Source organism: Sciurus vulgaris, assembly GCF_902686455.1.
Source record: "Sciurus vulgaris genome assembly, chromosome: 14".
Taxonomy (NCBI): Eukaryota; Metazoa; Chordata; class Mammalia; order Rodentia; family Sciuridae; genus Sciurus; species Sciurus vulgaris.
The window spans coordinates 21,242,019-21,261,339 of NC_136475.1; the positions used below are offsets into that span (position 1 = coordinate 21,242,019).

Below are 19,321 nucleotides of genomic sequence, written 5' to 3' on the forward strand. Positions count from 1 at the left end.
TGGATGGCCCTTGAGTCACTTTGTTTTTCCAACCAATTATTTAACAGAAGTGAGGCTTTCACTAAGGCTCCTACATACTAAGGGGGCCTCATACTTCTTGCACAGGAGAATGGTGGACAATGGACCTCCCACTGTGTTTATTAAAAAACACTCTGAGGGCACCTTTAGCCTGTGAAGACTTTGGGAAGCATGGGGACACCACACCCACCACCAGCGTACCATTTCTCCACATCACAATTGCCCTCTGCCAGAACTCTCCATTCTACTCTCTACTCTGCCCTGCCATAGTCATCTGCCTTGATCAGTCCTACCTCTTTCCTTCCTCAGTCTCTTGATTGCCCTGATGTGATTGGATTATGGATCCCAGGGTGCTTTGAATATCCATACTACTAGGGTCAAGCCTTCAGGTCCCAGAAATCAATGAAATATGTCTGGAAACCTCTGGATGATGGGAATGCCACCCTCCAGGGTTTCATCTTCAAAGGAATGAGTGGAGAGGGAGCCAAGAGGGATCTGCAAGTTAGAGACGTGTGGGAACTCAGTGAGCCTCAACACGATGCCCAGGACTCTGGAATCAGATGGTGTGACATGGACTTGCTGGGGGCCCTGAAGAAAGCCCATTCACTCTGCAGAGATGGAGGACTCCCTCAGTGCTCAGCCTGCTGCTGTGCTTCTCAGAGCCCAGGGATGCCCCAGGTGTGAGGAGGTGGGGAAGCCACACGCCATCCCAGGTGCTCCTCAGCAACTCCACCTGGACTTGAAGCACGCACATCTGCCTCAGGTGTCAGCACAACAATGTTTCCCTGCCTCCCAGCACAAAAGTGCTCTTACACACACTGAGGTTCCACTGGCTCTGGACCAGCCCTTTCCTCTGGGATTCCTGGGTCCTATGATTTAGGAGGCCACAATTCTCAGCACATAGGCTGGGCCCACCCTCAGTCCGGGAGAATATAGGCATTGCTCATACTTCTAGTCTATCCTGACCCACGACACGATGCCTGGCTAGACAAGAGTCCTCTCCACCACCGGGATGGCCCCTTCCCTGGCTCAGGACTCATCCTCCAAGTACCTACAGAATGGCCCACAAACACATGGAGGAGGAGGGAATCCATGGGCTGGGAACCAATACCCTAGATCCTGGGATCACACCTGTCCACTGACATGGACACAAAGCTCATGTGCAGTCACCACTGCCTGTCACTGAGGGTCCGATTGAGACACCTGTGGAGTTGGCAGGGGACCTGGATCCCCAGGAGCGGGGTGAACTGCATCCACTTAAAACTGATGGTGTCAGCGGCTGGGGAGATAGCTCAGTCGGTAGAGTGCTTGCCTTGCAAGCACAAGGCCCTGGGTTTGATCCCCGGCACCAAAAAAAAAAAAAAAAAAAAAAAAAAAAATTGATGGTGTCCACAGAAAGACAAATTTTGTAGGATTTCACTAATCTCAGATTCCCAATAATCCAGTTCTTAAAAATATAAAGAAGGATTCCCAATAATCCACTTCAGAAAAACATAAAGAAGAATGTTCTTTTCTAAGGACTAGAGGAAGCACTAGAAGTAGTCTGGTGACGAAAGCATATCCACGTGAGTTCTGGAGACGGATGGTGGTGATGTCTAGACAGCAATAGGATGATGCTTAATGCCACTGAATTACAAAGGGGTGTTTGGTGTACTCGACCACAATTTAAAAGCAAGGGGATTGCTGATTGACTCTCTAAGGACTGTTTTGTGTTGTGATGTCAGAATACAAGAGACTGGGTAACTTATAGCACAGGTTTTATTTCTCAAACTCTGGAGGCTGCAAGTCAGGTGCCCAATCCAATAACCTTGTGTCCTCCCGTGGAGAAGGTAAAACAGGAACAAGGGCTTCTTTGAGTAGCCCCTTCCCAAGGAAGGAGACTCCAAGTTCTCACCTGGTAACATCATGTGGAAGACAAAACAGAATGACATCCAAGCTCCCCAGAACCAAACTTCTTGGAATGACTCAGAACGTCTGCAAGATTTCACAAGTCATGATCTTGTTATAAAACAAGACTTAAGCTTGAAACATGGGGAGAGGGCTCCCTTCTCTGCTCCTGGTTGTGGTCTTGGATGTGGTCTTACAAGTCCTTCCTGAGCTTCTGCACACCACCTCCAACAGCCCACCTAACACATTCCCATGGGGCTGACTCACAGTGAAGTCCTGAAGGTTCTCGAGTCCGGAAATCAGAAACATCTCAGGAAATAAATGGGAGATTTGTTCTAAGACCAATAAGAACACCACAGTCCTCACATGTTCAAGTCTCTTTTAAAATTGTCAAAGTATTTGTACATAAACAATGTACATCTTCTTCCTGTATTTATGGCTTCTGACACCTAATACAATGAAATGGCAACGTAATTCTCCATAATCCTGGATGATCTAGGAAACAATGACAAGTATCTGTCCACTGAGATACAACTTCTTTCCTGAGATTTTTGATTCGCAGCTGCTGGGACCATGGAGGGAGAAGGATGGGCACAGGGCCAACTGCATTTTTCTTGCTTTGCATCGAGGGTAGGAAAAACTGCAGCCAAGATGAAGGCTTATAGGAGCTGAAATCCTTCAAGCCAAAGTCTGTACACATCTGGTTTCAGGCTGGAAGACTTGCTTGGAGAGGATCCAAGCACCTGCCCACTGAGGAAGCAATCCAAAATAATGACTTACTTCAAAGGACATCAAATATCGGGCTTTCAGGAGGGAGGGGGTCATTCCACTCGTCTAGGACGTGTTACACAGCTCACAGAGCAGGTTCAGAGGGAAACTCTGCAGAGTCCTATGGGGAACACTGCAGAGTGTTGGTGGTTTCAGAGAGAGAGAACCCCCAGGTCACTAGGTCCTCTCAGCCAGAAGGCGGGAACCTGCCATGACAGCAACTAGGACAAGGGATGCCAGGAAGCCTCAGTGGGGAGGGATCTGAAGGAAGGCCAGTGTACGTGATAGAAGAGTGTCCCCTAAAAATTCTTGCTCACCCAAAAGTGGGTGCAAGCTCGTGGGGAAAGCCTTTGCACAGTGATCAAGCTACAAAGAGGTCACATGGTGGAAGCAGTCTAAATGGGCCCCAAAACCAATGTTTGGTATTCTTGTAGGAAGAGAAGAGTTTGAACAGAGACCCAGGGAGGCCCGGGGAAAGAGGCTGTGTGAAGTCTGAGGCAGAGCCTGGATGCCCCAGACAAGAACAACAGATCGTGGGCGGCAGCAGGAGGGTGGGCAAGAGCAGGGAGAGTTGGGGAGGACACTCCCTGGGAACCCTGGGAGGGAGCGTGGCACTGGGAGAGCCCACACCTCTTGCCTTGAGTCTCTGGGGCTGGAGGGAAGGTCTCTCCTCTGCTGAAGGCCACCCAGCTTGCAGGGTTAGGTTGAAGCAGCCTACGACCTGCCTGCAGTTGGCCATGCAGGAAGATCTGGGCCACAGACACACACTAACGACTGCACGGTCTCAGCCATGAAGCACGACAAGCGCCCACTCAGTCTATGTGGGGAAAGGGCTAGGCACACACTGTGGGGGCTGGTGCCTGTGTTACTGAAACCGCAACATAAACCCAATGGAATAAATGATTGATGGGTGGCGGAGCCATAGGAACTCACTCAAAAGTATTCACACCCTGAACACGTTCTTCACTTCAAAACACTTGAGAGAGTGACTGATATCTATTTCTTGTGATCTTGCTCTCCAGCAAATTATTCTTCAAAATTCAAACGAGCATGTCACAGAACCACACAGAAAGGGATGTTAATTACAGATGTTTAGTGTAAAAAGTAGGACTGTTATTTGTTGTTTCTGCTCTTTTGTTAAAATGAAATTTCTCCTGCATTACCTCAACAATCCATACGGGAATGTGTACGAAATTCCAAATTGGAAGAGAATATATACTTGCCAAAGAGGCAGTGCCAAGAATTTCGACAATCTAATGTAGTGTGTGTGTTTCAGAGGCAGTCATACTCTAAATGAGAGAGTCCCACAAAATAAACGAGGAAGATCAGTGCTCTAGCCCTACCACGCAAGCAGTGTGACCTTGAACACGTGACTTAGTCTTAGCAATCATCGTCACTAAGAACTAAGTACATGAATAAAGGTCCTCAGGTGTGAAGTTCCAAAATGTGTGGTAAGTATGGAGGAGGATGGGTGGGAGAATTCTCCCCCTCAAACAGAATTAGGGAAGGCTGCACCTGCCGTGAGGTGGCTGGGGCGCCTGGGATCCTGCCACAGAGTGGGATTCCAAACCTCAGATTCACTGAGCCCAGGCCACAAGAGCAGGCTATAGTCCAGGGACACTGGAGAGGTCCAATGGCAATGGAGGTCAAGAGAAACCAGGTACCTGCCTGGACCTTTAATCCCCTCCTCTAAGCAGGGCTGGATGAGGATGCCAGAGACCAGCCACAGCAATAGGCCAGTACAAGAAAACAGAGTGCAGGCTGTGTTGGGCTCACTGAATCAGGGTGAAGTTCTCACAAAAGCAAGAGCAATCGCTGCAATTTGAGCAGAAGCTCATGTGCTCGGGGCGGAATGGCTGGATTGAGCAATGCGCTGAGGAATGAAATACATGATTACTGTCCAAACCATTTGTGGCTCTTCCACATCATCAGGGGCTCTGATTCAACTCGGTGAAAATGGTGTCTGAAATGGCTTCTAAATGTGTTGTGGACTCACCTGTGTGTGGGACTTTCAGGAAAAATGTCATAATATCTCATGAAGCAACTCTTCTCTCTTCTAACCCATTTGCAAGGCTGCGTTGCACAGCAAGCTCAGCTCTTTCTGCTCATGTCCTCTTCAAATTAATCATGAATGCTTCTTTTGAAGTGAAGCAGATGCCTGGATTCCAGGAGCACGGAAGTGTTGGAAGGCACTGTCCTCCTTAAAACCAAAACAGAAATAAACAGTTCATTGGTGAGGCACATAGATTAGTATCCGTTACCAATGATCTGTCCTCCCTGGAACCTTCCACATGACCATCTATCACATTCATGGAACAATGCTTTGCCATGCTCCAAGGGCAGAAGACCATGATGCAGATAACCAGGAAGTCAACTTGAAGAACTTGAAGAGTGCAGCCAGAATTGCAGAAGGCACACCAAGGATCTTGAGCACAGCTGCTAGAAAACAAGAGCTCAACTTCAGTACTGACTTCCTGTCACTCACCAAGTACAATATTAGTGTCAACCACAATATGCAAGCATCCAAATAGCAGGTGACACCCAGCATCCATTAACTCAAGATTGTACAAGTGGGAACAAGTATCTTGTCCTTATTCATAAAAATAATCAGGAAATAAAAAGAATAAAATGGTTGGAAGTCTCGCATTTCACTATCACATATCTGCTGTAATTCCTTAAAAATCAAACACCAAAAAATAAAAACTGTGTCAGAGATGTGTCAATTTTTCAATGTATGATATTTAAAAAACTGTGTTCTTTACTTAATATTTCTGTATGCTATGTTCCTGCCTAATGCTCTTTGAGATGGAAGCACATAAAATTGAGTTTTTATAATTTAATGTTGGCTTATAAATATGACCGGCTATGTCAGGCAGGGCTAACTGAAAAGGGGGACTTGTGATAATCAGAGAATGCAATGCTGCAGCACTGGGGTCCCCAGGTCACATTCAGCATGTGGAAACTATGGAAGCCAGGGAGGTAGCAGGAGGAAGAAAGCCAACTGAACAGATGACCTCGGGGATACTGCAGGAGGGATATGCCAAACTGAAGAACATGTTCCAGCTAACCACTGGCATGTGGGCCCTAGACCTTCAGCTTTAAAAAGGGTGAAAGAAATGCAGCATTAATGGAAAAATATCTAAAATCTAAAAGTGGGTTATTTAAATGGCCTCCAATTACACATCTGATGGAATGGGCTGCCAATTTGTGAATTTTGCTCAAACAAAAGAACAGATGGTGACAGAAATAAAGATAGAACCTTGGTCTTTTCCAGGATGCCTGCAAATGATTCATTTGACTCAGATGCAAATACCTTTAAATAGAATTTCTGCTTTCTGAATGAACCTATTAAATATTATACTACACAAATCACAAGGTTTTCTTTATTGAATATTCTGTTATTATTAAACATAAAATGCCTCACAGAATATATGATGGGAATGACTCAAAGGATGAGAAAATGGCTAGGGATCATTCTCAAATGTGCACGTGTAGCCTGAAGGTTAGGAAAAGGAACCTCACACATTGCCTGTTCAAGATTGCGCTCAGGCTGCAGGGGTTCAGCCTGAGTGACTGGCTCCATGTCACTGAACAGGCCTAGCTTTCCTCAGAAACATGACACACAGCCAACAACCTCACTTTGACGGCACCTAAATGGTTGCCTGAAACAATTATCAACTGACTTGATACATTCATTAATACACAAACTTTACCACTTCACCCAAGTCCCAGAAAATTTTAAACACATAATCATTTGGCTTGATAGCTTTACTTCCTTTTCATTATCCAAAGACTATCTATTCCATGATTCAAGTGATACAGATTTATATCAGAATGTCTAAGATCCTGAAGATATATATTATCTCAGTCCTTGTTATGGCTTCACTATTTTATTATTTTGTAAGTAATAAAATATAACTTTCTGTTTTGAATATACCATCCAACATTTTTCTTCCCAAGATGGTAGCCCAATTTCTGTGCTCACTTAATGTGTTGGAATTTGACTAACTGTTTTAAAGTTGTAGAGGACCTGTTAGCCCTTGTAACGGACAAAGTATCCAACATACTGCAGAGAATATACATGGGCAGCAAGAAAAGAAAAATGTCAAGTAGTGGAATGGGCAGGGGGATCTGGAAGAAGCTCATTTTCACAAGAGAAAAGCCCCCCAAAGTGAAAAGCATTTGAAGACACGTTAAGAAAAAATACCAATGAAAACAGTGTGCTGTCACTTTGTATCCACTAAACATGCAAAAGGTAGAAAGCTAGATGGTAGAATGCTGGCGAAATGTGGACAGGTTGAGTTCACAAGAGCCACCTGGCAGTGCTCTGCCAAGAGAGTAAGCATACATTCTACCTGTGGGTATGTAACCTACACAATGCTAAAACAGTTTCAGAAGGGGACCTGCAGAGGGATATTTATGCTCATGTTCCTTGCAGCCTCATCTGTGCTGACTGCAAGTTAAGGGCTATTTGGATGCCCACTGCTGGGAAAGTCAATGCCTAAAAATGTGGTGGATGCAAATCTTCATATAGCAAAAACAATCGATTAAAAACAATAGATTTAAACACGACAGTAAAATTCTGAACTCGAGTTCTTGCTTTCTGATCTACCAACAAGAATGCTTGGTCAAGACACTTGGATACTTGGCGGGGGGCCGGGGGGGGCGGGAGGCGTGGAATATTGTGTCTTTATGCAAAACAGAAATGGTAATATTTACCCATCCAAGATGTTATGCATACTGAATGAGATTTTTGCAGGTATGTTAGTGAATGATTATCTACTCAGATACTTTCTGACTCAACAAAGCAAAAATCCATGAAAAATTACAGTCTCCATAAACGAATTCATCATCAAAAGCCTTGATTGTCAACAGGTTCTTCACAAAATAGCGGCATGGATGGCTGACACCCATCCAGCCCTGCTAAGTCAGAATCTGGAGTTTTAAACATTCTCAGGGAATCTGAATAAACATCACACTTAAGATTCCAGATCAAGGAATACTTTGATGGTGACTAGCAGGTTACTAACACACTTTATTCTTCTAGGACTAGATGTCCCAGAATAACCATGTCAGCAAGGGAATTCTGCACGTTAAAATGAACATAAGAAAACTCTTTGCAGTTAATGTCCACTTTCCCTTGTGTGTCAGAGAAGATATGTGTATAGGAATGTATACAACTCACTATGAGTGCCAAGGGGAAACTTTATTACAATAGGCAACCTAAACTCTGACTCCCTAAAACACTTCAAACTATTTCTAGAATGTGATCACATTCTACAACGTCCCTACCATGGTTCACACATGGCTCACAGTTGACACTACTATTTGTGATTCTCATTCTGTGACCCAGTGAAATTAAACACACTTGATATTCATGGTTTAGAGCAGAAGCCCACTACAGACACAGGGGTCAGGCTGAGCCCTTCTACTTTCCCTTTCCTCAGGGGATTCCCACAGCCACAGTGTGTCACAGGGCTGTGTGTCCCTCTGATGAGCCATTACTGGCTATGCTGGAACTGACCCCTTCACACCTCAACACCACATCAAGCTGGGCTCCAAGAGTCTCTAGCCAGGGGTGTCTTGTGAGACACATAAAAATCTACCCCTGCCTGGTGCCACCACATGACTTGACTGCTGCCATGAACATTTCTATCAATGTCAGAAACACATAACAACCTCTTTGAGTCCGTCTTTGGGATCTCCCCCTTAGACATCTAGCTCATCTAGATGCCCTGGCCAGAGAAGGACTTCTGGACAGAGCACTGGACACAATTCCATAGTGAAACATTCACCAGGTACTATACAGCATTGTCTGGTGAACATTTCAATGACCCTACCTGGTTGAGGCTTACATACTAAGAAGAAAAAATTCTTAATCACTCCCAGTTAATAAAAACAAAATAGCATCCATTGCCATGTCATTTCCAGGTCAACCTCAACAACTTAGCAAGTCCCTAAATAACTTATTGAGATTCTGTCTCAAAATAAAAAATAAAAAGGACTGGATATATGCTCAGTGGTAAAGCACCCCTGTTTTCAATCCCCAGGACCAAAAGAAAAAGAGGAAGTTGACCATTTGTGAGATAAGTGTTCTTTTCTCCTAACTCATGATACATTTCCAGTGATTATCATTAATCCATTTCAATATACTTTTCACTCATTAATTTATATCAAATCTTCACTTTTCTCTTGACTCTGATCATAGAGCACAGAGCATGAAATTCAAAATCTGGCAGAAATATGGCAGAACTGATTTGACAGAAGAAATGAGATGACAAAGTTCTACATAAAGGTATCCATTACACCACATTGGATGTCGGGAACCAGATTTCATGGCAAACTATTCCTCATGTCCTATCAAAATCACAATCCATTTCATTCCTCTATCATGGGAAAGTGTTTTCTTATTTTCTTTTGGTCAAGTGCTTATCCACAGTCAGGCATGCTGACACATGCCTGAATTCCCAGTGGCTCGGAAGGCTGAGGCTGGAGGATCACAAGTTCAAAGTCAGCCTCAGCAAAAGCGAGGTGCTGAGCAACTCAGTGACACCTTGTCTCTAAATACACAATAGGGTTGGGGATGTGGCTCAATCCACGGTACCCGCTGGGAAAAATAAATAAATAAATCAAAGTTTACCACTTACACTATTGAAGAACACTACCATCTATTTCCTTTAGTTTAAAAAAAAAAAGAAAGAAATACACATGCTATAGAGAATCAAGCAACTCAGGACAATAATACATTTCTGATTTGAGGAATGCCAATCATTTATTACTCTACTTGAGGATTCCAATGTCTCTGGGCATACAACTTTGTGTCTATAACATTTCAACTTGACTCCAGGAGAAAAACACTTAGACCAATCTACATGAAGGGGCAAAAAAAAAAAAAGTTTATTTTTACAAAATGTTTTAAAATAGTCCTCCCTGACTTTGTTTTCTCAACAAATAGGTAACTGCAACTTAGACATATAAAATTTAAAACAGAGACACACACACACAAAACAAATCAGAGGTAAACAGAATGTAAAGTAGTAGGGTTGGGGATATAGCTCAGTTGGTAGAGCACAAGGCCCTGCATTCAATCCCCGTACCACACACACACACACACACAGAGATAAATAAATAAATAAATAAAGTCATAGCAAAAAGTTAATATCCAGTAAGAAAAATTGATTTGAACAGAATATAAAGTAATGAGATTCCACCACAGTGACCAAGATGCATCTGGAGTCACTGGAAAACAACAAAAAAAGAAGGACAATATACTATTTTAAAGTACCTCATTTTTAAACAAGATGAATATTTGCAACACAATACCTGTACATTTCCATGGAGTTCTCTGCAATAGAATCACTGGCTTCTTGGCACACATATGAGGTCTTCTTTGGGCAATGTATCCAGCTGAAAGATGTCACCAACTTGCTCTCACTCACATTCCACACTGCCACAAAATAGAAACATAATGTCTGATATTCTGAATAAACTTTGAAGTGGACCAAACACCACACTTTGTTCCCTATTTCAAAATGAGCAAATGCAACTTCAATTCAAAATTCAATTAGGGAAAAAGCAAGCATAACCTCTTACACACACTGTTGTTACTGACATTTCCTACATCTTCATTTCTTTAACACATGCTACTTCACATTCCTTAGAGCTGTCGAGTTCATTTTCATCCAAGCTGAATAAAAATCCCTGGCCACATGGCAATGTGAGCATATTTCCACCCACACCTTGCATCAGCAAACATTTAGGTTTTCAATAAAAACTTAGGCTTCGCCATTTTGGAACTGCTTAACCCCTGTGGGCTCAGTTTTCTCATCTGTAAAACAAAAAGTGCAACAGGACTATCTCATGTTTCCTGAAGTCTAATAAAAGAACCGAGTGCTCAGGCAAGCCTGAAAGGTGGCATGCAAACAGTACATTTTAGCGACAAGGCCCAGTCACTGGGAATCAGTCCATGTTACATATCTCATGGGGCCAAAAGCGATCTCATCCAACCCTTTCCCAGGGTGGAACCTGGAGCCCACAGGACCGAGCGCCTTGCTGCCTCCCTAAGTCACTGCTCTCGCCGCTGCTCCACTAGAGACACCTTCCTATGTTGCGCTGTTTCACTTAATGCTGGAGACACCGGAGGGCCTCCTGCGCTGTCAGCCAGGAGCAGGAAGAAAGCAGCAGGGGTTTCCAGGCGGGAAGTTGAGGAAGAAAGAGAGAGAGACGCGAGAGAAACAAGGCGGCGGGTTGCCGGTGGCCGTCAGTGGACTCCGAAGTACCTGGAGACGGCTCCTCTCCACGCGGCCTCCCTCGCCCTGGCGGACGGTCCTCCTCCGTCGCCCTCCACTCCCCAGGGCGCCTGCTGGCCGGGCATCCTCTTCACCTGGAGTCCGGGTCCCAGGCGAGGCTGCTGCGGCCACGCCGCCCTGGACAGGACCCTGGAGCCGAGACCACACCCGGCTGTGAGCGGAGTCCCCGCCCTCGGGAGAACGAGGGCAGCGCGGGACCGCGCGGCCGTCGGTGCGGAGGCCACCAGGCGGGCCCGAGGGACAGGCAGCGGGATGGAGCCTGCGAAGGCGGCGGCAGCGCCCTCCCGGGTCCCACCCCGTCCCCAGCCCTGGCGCGGGGGTCTCGGCGCCGAGTCCGTGGCCGCTCCCGCCCGCTCACCTTCCACGCCGCCCCCGGGACCTGCGAGCCGCCCGCAGACCCACCGCCTCGGCGCGACCAGGCGCCTCTGCGGGTCAAAGTTCGCGCCCTGGGCTGGGCCCCGCCCCTCCCGTCTCCGTGGCGACGGCTCCCCGCGCTTCCACTTCCGCCTCTGCCTTGGGGGCGGTTCCCCGGGGCGCCCCGCCTGCCGGGCTGTCAGCTCATCCGGCGGACTCAGGGTGCGGCAGGATCGGGCCTCCTGCCGGACACAGACTCCGTCGGTGTGAGTCCTGCGGCTGCCTCATCGTGGCCACGAATGTGTGGACGTCCCCCTCCCCGCCCCCAGCTCGGATTTCCCACCCGATACATCTTGTCAATCAGGGTGGTGACAGTGCTGCGCACCTAGTCGCATCTACTACTGCCAGACTGGAGCCTGCCATTCTCCTTGTAGTGAAGTGACTGCCTGCAAGTCCTGCTGCACAGCAAGCTGCTGGCGAGGGCTTTCTTGGGCCTATGTGTGAGCTCAGCCCCAGCCTCAGGTCGGGAAGTGGGAACTCCTCTCAAGCAGGCATGTCTGTCCGGGTAACACTGCCCCACAGTGGCCTTGTACTGACATGAATGTGGTAGTAAAGAGACACTCTGCCAGGGTGTTGGCACTAAGCACCCAGAGCAACTGCACCAAAAGACAGCCAGGGACCCTCACTCCCCAGGCACACGGTGAGATTGGCCTTGGACTGGTCAGAGATGCTGCTGTGCCCTGGTGGGCCTCCAGTTCCCCTAGAAGCCTGCCTGCTTCACTGTTCAAGGGTTGGCTGTCACCATGACCTTCCACTGATGGTCCCTTCAACTAAGGGAACCTAGAAAGACAACTCAGTTCCCTGTAGTTTAAAATGGCCCAAAGGATGCAAAGAGGCAGCACAGATCAAATCAATGGTAGCTGATTCTATTAGGTAAAGGAAGTGTCAACTAAAAGACCAAGAAAGACTACCAGAGACATTAGGTGCCCTCTCTATCATCTATTCTTGCTCTTGTTTGGTGTGGAGCATCTCTAGTGTTTGACTGTGGTTGGTTCAAGGATAACATGGTGCAAGGTGTACAGTCAGTGAGTTTGGGGACTTCTGTATAATAAATTAGTTTAATGATAATGTTTATTTTCCTTTAGCATGTTGATGAAACACAGCAGCTCTGAATGCTAGTGAACAGAATTTGCCACTGCAGTAGAAGTCTACCTCAGGACAAAATTGCTAAGAGGAAAAAGGCAGGATCAAGGCCACCACAAAGTGGAGCTGGAGCCCAGGTCCATCTATGATCAGACAGTCAAATTAATTTTGGTAAGTGAGCCAGTTAGAATTGGGATTTACTGTGTAACAAAGGACAAAATAACTTGGAAAGAAGAGTTCTCCAAATTATCAAAAAGATCTCTCAATAGTGAGACAGTTTAGAAAGTGCCTGTAAAGCTGTACATTGTACAGTGTGTACAATGAGCAACTTCCCTATGGGACTAGAAAAATAATCTCAGACAATTAGTAGGAAATTAACTCCTAAGAGCCACCAAAATATTTAATATTTTTTAACAGGAAACACTGTAAAACAAGAGTGGATAAATGTTTTGGCATACAGTATTCAAAGCCTAAGGTGGAAAGAGAAATCTCACCTGCCTTATCTCCACAAGTGAGTTGCCCTTTATTTAGCAAGAATTCCATGGACACTTAATGGAATCTGTTAAGTAATTCATGTAGAAAAAGATCAAAGGACCAGAACTGAAAAGCACTCTTCCATTTTTTACAGGTTTTGAGAAATGTTAGAACTGAAACTTTACAGGTGTTTTTCTTTTATTATTATTTTTAATTTTTGCAGACTGAATTTTGATTCATTTTACATAAATGGGGTACAACTTTTCATTTGTATGGTTATACACAGGTAGTTTCATCTATTAATTAAAAGGATTTTCTGTCACTTTCCTCTTCCAGTGTGGGATATGGGTATTGTTTTTGATGACAGGTTTCTTTTTTGGAAGATTTTTAAATCCTTTGCTTGGTCTTTTATATAATTAATATTTGAAGATTACAGTCCTCACTTTTTTTTTTTTTTTTGTCAGTTGACCTATAGTAAAATGGGCATTCCTTTTGGCTTACAGTTCTTTGAATTTCAATATACATTAAGATTCACGCAACTAGCCCCACAGTCGGGTTACAGAAAAAGTTTTGTTAGCCCTCAACATTCCTCCATACTATTCTGCTATAGTCACACTCCCATCCCATGCTTACTTCTGGCCTACATGATCTCTTCTTCATCACTATACTTTGGAACTTTGGGGGACATCATATAAATGGCCACGGTATGTAAACTTTTGAGATTGGCTTCTTTCCCTCAGCATAATGCCTTTAAGATTCATGGAAACTGTTGCCTTTATCAATATTTTGGTCTTTCTTATTGCTGAGTAGTTAGTATTTATTGTTTGGATGTATCACAGTTGGTTCATTCAACAGTTGTGAGACATTTGGGTTTGTTCATTTCTAGTTTGGGGTGATTATGAAGAGATCCAGCTAAACATTCATGTAGAGGTTTGAAGTAAGAACTTCTCTAGGGTAAATAAGAGTGAGATTTGCAGATTCTATGGTGGATATGTTTGAATTTTGAAGAAAGTGCCAATCTATTCATCCTGATCATTACCCAGGATGCAACTGGGAGGAGATGATCCCTTTCACGGGAAAGCTGCCTTTAATGACCAACTGCTTGAGGAAGGTGCATGGACCCAGACATGATTGCCTATTTGAGTTGATTTTTTTAAAAAAATTTGTTCTTTTTAGATATACATGACAGTAGAATGTATTTTGACCTGCTATATGCATGTGGAGTATAATTTATTCTAATTAGGATCCCATTCTTATGGTTGAATGTGATATGGAGTTACACTAGTCATGTATTGATAGTTGACCATAGGAAAGTTATTTCTGATTCATTGTGCAGTCTTTCCTGTAACCATGTACCCTCACTTCCCTTCATTCCTCTTTGTCTAATCCAATGAACTTCTTTCCTCCTCCTGCCGCCCTCCCACGTTATTGTGTGTTAGCACCCACATATCACAGAGAACATTCAGCCTTGGTTTTTGGGGTTGGCCTATTTCGCTTAGCATGATAATCTCCAGTTTCATCCATTTATCAGCAAAGGCTATAGTTTCATTCTCCTTTATGACTGAGTAATGCTCCATTGGGTATATATCCCACATTTTCTTTATCCATCCATCTGTTGAAGGGCACCTAGATTGGTTCCATAGCTTAGCTATTGTGAATTGAGCTGCTATAAACATCGTTGTGTCTCCTTCAATGTAGTATGCTGATTTGAGGCCCTTTGGATATACACTGAAGAGTGAGATAACTGGGTCAAACCGTGGTTCCATGCCAAGTGTTCTGAGGAATCTCTATACTGCTTTCCATAGTGGTTGCACCAATTTGCTGTCCCACGGGCAATATACGAGTAAACGTTTCTCCCCACCTCCTCGCCATCTTTCATTGTTACTTGAACTCTTGATGGTTGCCATTCTGACTGGAGTGAGATGGAATCTCAGTGTAGTTTTTCTTCTCATTTCTCTAATTACTAGAGATGTTGAACATTTTTCCAAATATATATTGGCTGTTTGTATTTCTTCTGTGAGGTGTCTGTTCAGTTCCTTTGCCCACTTATTTTTATTTTTTTGGTGTTAAGTTTTTTGAGTTCTTTATATATCCTGGAGACTAGTGCTCTATTTGAGTTGCAGGTGTCAAAAGAGTTTCTCCCATTCCGTAGGCTCTCTCTTCATATTCTTGATTGTTTCCCTTGCCATGAGGAAGGTTTTTAGTTTGATGCGATCCTGTCTATTGATTCTTGATTTTACTTCTTGTGCTTTAGGAGTCCTGTTGAGGAAGTTGGTTCCTAAGCCAACATGATGAAGAGTTGGGCCTCTGTTTTCTTCTAGTAGGCACGATGTCTCTGGGATAATGCCTAAGTCCTTGATCCACTTCGAGTTGGGTTTTGTTCTGAATGAGAGATGGGGTTTCACCTTCATTCTGCTACATAAGGCCACCTGTTTTCCCAGCACCTCTTCTTGAAGAGGCTATCTTTCCACCAATGTATGTTTATGGTGCCTTTGTCTAGTATGAGATAACTGTATTCATGTGTTGTCTGTGTCTTTCATTTTGTTCCATTGGCCTTCATGTCTGTTTTGGTGCCAACACCATGTTATTTTTGTTATGATAGCTCTGTAGTATAACTTAAGGTCTGGTATTGTGAAACCTCCTGCTTCACTTTTCCTGCTAAGGATTGCTTTGGCTATTCTGGGCCTCTTAGTTTTCCAAATGAATTTCATGACTGCCTTTTCTATTTCTGTGAAGAACATCATTGGAATTTCAAAGGGAACTGCATTAAATGTCTATAGTATGGCCATTTTGGCAATATTACTTCTGCCTATCTAAGAACATGGGAGATCTTTCCAACTTCTAAGGTCCTCTTTAATTTCTTTCTTTAGTGTTCTGTAGTTTTCATTGTAGAGGTTTTTCAACTCATCTGTGAGACTGACTCCCAAGTACATAATGTTTTGGAGGCTGCTGCGAATGGCATAGTTTTCTACTTTTTCTATCAGTCGATTCATCATTGGTGTATAGGAATGCAATTGATTTATGCATGTTAATTTTATATCCTGCTACTTGACCCTCCTGGATTGGCAGGAAGTTGCATTCCAGACTGGAGAACATGCAGTTGCAGCAAACAGAAAGAAGAATGTAAGGAAGTGTAAAGAAGAGTGTAAAGAAGAGTGTAAGAGTGTAACCTCCCCACAGGAAGGGAGAGCTGGTCACACCACGGACCTAGACTTTTTCTGATGGTGGTTCTTTGGCTAGAGACCTGTCCTGTCACAGCCTGTACAGCCAGTGTGTCTTGGCTGACATGGACTGGCCTGTGGAGAGACGGGGGTTACAAGAGCCCAGGCCCATAGGGACGCTATGGGAAGCTGTTTGAAGGAGAGGCCAGGCTTCTGCTGACTGTACACCTGCCTGCCCACAGTGCCATGCCTTTCATCCTGGGCAATAGGCTGAACCCACATGCTGAGGCTTTCTGTCAGCCTCCAGGCCTTTGGGACTCCACCTCCTGTTGCCTTTGTTGCAGCTCAGCATGGGTGACTTGAACTGGAGCACTGTGCCGCCTACCTGCTGGCCCAGCTCAAGGACATGAAGTGCAGCGAGGCAGAGTGTGAGGGCGAGGAGGCAAAAGGGTAAATGAAGAATGCTCATAATTTGGCCACGCCGGGTGGAGTCTGTAAGTCTGATGTTGCTCTGGGAACAACAATAAGCCTTTGTCCACTCAGCCAATGGTCCCTGAGAAGAGGTCCCACAGGGGCTCAGGGTCTGAGGGCTCCCTGACAAATAGAGGTGTCACCTGTTTTGGCAAAGCTCAGGGCAAGGCAGTCATGTTGGAATCATTTCTCCTGTGGCTGCAGCCTCGGTTCCAGTGCGATCTCTGAAGCACTTGCGGAGCTAGAGCCTTCTCCAGGAGCTGCTCTTGTGCCCAGTCAAGTGGCAGCACTAGCGTCAGATCCGGAGCTCAAGTCCACCTAGCATGTCTCTGGAAGGAAGAGGCAGTTCAGGGGCTGGCTTTAGTGCCAGCTCTGGAGCTCCAGGCAGCTGAAGCTCTTGCTCCACTGCTGGATCCAGCTCTGTGCCCACTCTAGAGGTGGAGGCCACCCTAGTGCCAGTTCTCTCAGTACAACCTTGCTGGCCTTATCCTGTGACCACAGAGAAAAGGCTGAGGGAGGAAAAGCCTCATGTCTCAATATTCCCTCTGGACCTGGGGGCAGAGAGCTTCATGCTGATGGATGAGGTGAGTGTCTGGGCATGGCTGGGCAGAGTGGGTTGAACTTCCTTCTGATCTCTGCTGTCTAGGCCTGCTGTTCCCTGCTCCAGAGCCCATGTTCCTGTCCCATTGCCCAGTTCACCATTGCAGCCAGGGGTCCTGACTCCTGGGTGGTGATGAGGTCCAAAAGGACCTCTGAGTAGAGCAGAGTGGTGAGCCAGGACAGCACAGAGGCAGTAAAGAGAGAGTGCTCTGTACGTCAGCGGGGCTGGTGTGCATTTGTCCATCATAGCAGAGGGGAAGGCAACCAGATGTAGAAACGGTATTTGGGGGGATAAAGGAGGTTTAGAAGCAGACCCTGTGCACAGGCCAGGCTTCATACTCGGTGGCAGACCAAGGGGACAATGTTGTCTTGAACTTCAATCCTCAATCTTTGGCTAACCCAAGGAGTCCAGATGGCTCAGTGCCTGGTTGTAGTTGCCAGAAGCCCCTAGAGAGTGCTGTGAACCTGAAATGTCCCTCAGTTTCTGAGATTCTGCTGATGTTGCCATCCCCACAGTTCTTGGAGTTGAATTCAGAGTCCTCAGCAATGACGTCCAGCATCACTGCATCTTTGAGCAGCACCTCTTCAGTCAGCCAGGCCCCTTCCCATGGCCACCAAAAGCAACAGTGAGTCCAGTATTGCGGTTTCTCCACTAGCAGCTCCTCGCTGCCCATCTGCACAGCTGGGAGACAGCTGCATGGTTCATATCAACCTGGAGGAGCAAAGCATGGCAGAGTACGAGAGAATCCTGGTGAACCTGACAGCAGGGTTTTCTCCCAGGTGCCCACACTGGAAAAGGCAGAAAACATAGCCAACACCATGGACTAGTCCTGCCATCTTGAATTGGGGCTTCTGGGTGGTCAGGAAGGGTAGGTGGGGATAAAGAAGAGAGAGGTCAGTGTTAAGGACTTGACCTAAGAGGAGGGAGAGCACCAGCATGCCCAGCTCCAGGTGTGAGTAGACCTGCATGCTGTGGGGTTTGCAGGCCACAAGTGGAAGAGCAAGTACAGGGGACAGATGAGGTCAGAGAAATATCTAGGGTGCAGGCTGCACTGTATGGACCTTGGTATTCCTGAGATGGACCCTTGGAGTTTGGAGCAGAGGAGGTGGCAGTGATTTCTCCTGTGTATGGGAGGGGGTGTGTTGCTGGTGGGGAGGGGCTGAGAGCCTCCTTGGCGTGATTAGTTGTGGTATTTTGGGGCCACGGACACCTAGGAGCCATACAGGAGGCCAGGAGTGTCAGAGTCCGTGTATGCCTTGAATAGGGATCTATTCAATAGGGAGTGAGTCTCTTTGTAGAATTTATATGGATGTGGAGTATGCGCTCTAATGTTCCAGGTGCCCAGATTTAGAAGAGACATGATCTATCCTCCCCCTGCTGACTCAGATGTCCCATTACACTCCAGCCAGCACTGAGCCTCAGGAAGCCAGGAGCTCTCCTGGTTACTGTTGGTCTCTCACCATCATGATCTTGTTCCTGGCTGTTGGTTTTTTGTCCTGGCTGTCAGGACCGAAGCCTGCAGCATTTCTGCCTGTGTCAAGTACAGAATCAGCCTGCATCCCAGAGTAGAGCTGGCATATAGTGGGCCACTGGCCTATTACTCCGATCTCGTTGAGAGTAGAGTGTATCTGTGCACAGACTCATTGGTCCTTTTACTCTGAGTGAAAAGTGGCTCCACACAGGACAATGGCAATTACAGGCAGTAACAGGGCTAGTAGCCCATGGGCAGAACCCATGTGATTACAGGGAGCCCAGCCTCAGGTAGCAGGATAATGAGATGGCGCCTTTGTGTTCACAGCTGAGGTGTTTCCTGAATGTCCCTGACTGCTGTCCTCCGGGCATGCCCTCTGGGGCACCTACCCTGATGACCTGTCTCCCATTCTGATCCAACTGACATGCCGGGATAGGGCTCCTGCTATTGTATGCACGACTGACACCTACTTAAGGAGGAAGAGGATTTGAAAGACTTTGAGATCCTGCAAATCATCTCACAACATCAGATTAAGTGGGACAATCAGATGGTGGGAAGAGATGATCAATGAGCAAGCTCAGAACAACTCGCAGCCCAAAGAAAGAGTGCCTTGGCCTAGTAAAACAGACAAAAACTGTGTGGTGGGCCTTGTGCACAAAGGAAA

The 19,321-nt window shown here is 45.8% G+C and overlaps 1 long non-coding RNA gene across 5 annotated transcripts; it reads right to left on the reverse strand.

The window, feature by feature from the left end:
• Window positions 1-1,848: 1,848 nt before the first annotated feature.
• LOC306644344 lies at window positions 1,849-11,644 on the reverse strand. 5 transcript variants are annotated; one of them, XR_013759338.1, is made up of 5 exons: window positions 11,341-11,644; window positions 10,953-11,111; window positions 9,997-10,120; window positions 4,670-5,112; window positions 1,849-2,655 (listed from the first exon to the last, which is right to left on the reverse strand). It is a non-coding gene; the product is annotated as an uncharacterized lncRNA (long non-coding RNA). The 5 variants fall into 5 exon arrangements; XR_013759339.1 differs by lacking the exon at window positions 11,341-11,644 and having other exon boundaries at window positions 4,670-5,109; window positions 10,953-11,322; XR_013759340.1 differs by lacking the exon at window positions 11,341-11,644 and having other exon boundaries at window positions 10,953-11,322.
• Window positions 11,645-19,321: the final 7,677 nt, after the last annotated feature.